This window comes from Octopus bimaculoides, chromosome 13 (genome assembly GCF_046866305.1).
Source record: "Octopus bimaculoides isolate indiv1 chromosome 13, ASM4686630v1, whole genome shotgun sequence".
NCBI classification, from domain to species: domain Eukaryota; kingdom Metazoa; phylum Mollusca; class Cephalopoda; order Octopoda; family Octopodidae; genus Octopus; species Octopus bimaculoides.
In genome coordinates, this window is record NC_142940.1 from 17,966,246 (window position 1) to 17,968,512 (window position 2,267).

Consider the following 2,267-nt stretch of genomic DNA (forward strand, 5'->3'; position numbering starts at 1 on the left):
CATTTCTCCAGATCTGCTTTTCATCATCATCATCATCATCATCATCGTTTAACGTCCGCTTTCCATGCTAGCATGGGTTGGACGATTTGACTGAGGACTGGTGAAACCGGATGGCAACACCAGGCTCCAGTCTGATTTGGCAGAGTTTCTACAGCTGGATGCCCTTCCTAACGCCAACCACTCAGAGAGTGTAGTGGGTGCTTTTACGTGTCACCCGCACGAAAACGGCCACGCTCGAAATGGTGTCTTTTATGTGCCACCCGCACAAGCCAGTCCAGGGGCACTGGCAACGATCTCGCTCGAAAATCCTACAGGAGCCAGTCAGGCGGTACTGGCAACGGCCACGCTCAAAATGGTGCATCTCATGTGCCACCCGCACAAGAACCAGTCCAGGGGCACTGGCAACGATCTTACTTGGCTTGCCGGGTCTTCTCACGCACAGCCCATTTCCAAAGGTCTCGGTCCGTAGTCATCGCCTCGGTGAGGCCCAATGTACGAAGGTCTTGCCTCACCACCTCAGCCCAGGTCTTCCTGGGCCTACCTCTTCCACGGGTTCCCTCAACTGTTAGGGTGTGGCACTTTTTCACGCAGCTATCCTCCTCCATTCTCACCACATGTCCATACCAGCGCAATCGTCTCTCTTGCACGCCACAACTGATGCTTCTAATGTTCAGCTTTTCTCTCAAGATACTTACACTCTGACGGGTATTCACATTGACATTACACATCCAACGGAGCATACTGGCTTCATTCCTTGCGAGCTTACGTATGTCCTCAGCAGTTACAGCCCATGTTTCACTGCCATGTAGCATGGTTGTTCGTACGCATGCGTCATACAGTCTGCCTTTTACTCTGAGTGAGAGTCCCTTTGTCGCCAGCAGGGGTAAGAGCTCTCTAAACTTTGCCCAGTGTATATATATATATATATATATATAAAATATTTATCATCATCATTTAGCATCTGTTGTCCATGCTGGCATGAGTTGGATGGTTTGACAAAGGTCTTGGTCATTTGTTATTGCCTCCATGAGGCCCAGTACTCAAAAGGTGCTTTCTAGGTGCCACTGGCATGGGTTCTAGTTACGTGACATTAGCAATGGCCACATTGCCTCCATGAGGCTCAACGTTTGAAGGGTGATTTTTACATGCCACCAGCACAGGTGCCAGTTACATGACACCAAAATTGACCACAACTATGATTTCACTTGACTTGACGAGTCTTCTCAAGCGCAGCATATCACCAAAGATCCTGGTCACTAGTCATTGCCACTGTGAGGTCCAACATTTAAAGATCATGCTTCACCACCTTGTCTAGCTCTTCCACAGCTTCCTTCCACTGGTAGAGATTGGCACTTCTTCACACAACTGTCCACACCCATATTTGTAATTTGTCTGCTTTCCTACTTACTAAAACTTTGGTTTTTGCTAGATTAACTATAAGACCCTTCAATTCTAGACCTTGCTTCCACACCTGAAACTTCTTCTCTAGTTCTGGTAATTCAGCTATAAGAACAAGGTCATCAGCACAGAGGAGCTCCCAGCCTATCTTGAATTCCTCTGTTTTTGCCTGGAGGACTACAATGAACAAGAGGGGACTGAGGACTGATCCTTGGTGAACCCCTACTTGTACCCTAAATTCTTCTCTATACTCATTGCCAACCCTCACCTTACTGACAGCATCCCTGTACATGGCTTGTACAGCTCTCACTAACCACTCATCTATCCCTAGTTTCCACATTGACTACCAGATAAGGTACCAGGGACCCTGTCAAAGGCTTTCTCCATGCCAACAAAAGCCAAATACAGTGATTTATCTTTGTCAATGTATTTCTCCTGCCACTGCTTTACCAGAAATATAGCATCAGTGATTCTTCTCCCTGGCACAAAACCAAACTACATCTTATGTAGATTAACTCTCTCCTTAATTAGTTGTGCTATGGCTCTCTTCAGGATTTTCATCATCTGATCCAACAATTTGATACCGGTGTAATTATTTCTTTCTAAGGCATCGCCTTTACCTTTGTAGCAGTTGACTATGGTGATGCTGCACCAGTCATTGGATATGACTCCTTCATGCAATGCCTGGTTAACTGTATGAGTGACTAGCCCATAACCTACACTATTAAGTATCTCATATATATATATATATATATATATATATATATATATATATATATACACACACACACACATCATCATCATCAGTAAATTATAAGTCCCAAAAAGAAGCACACTCTAAGTTACATAGTAGTAGAGTATATAAGCCT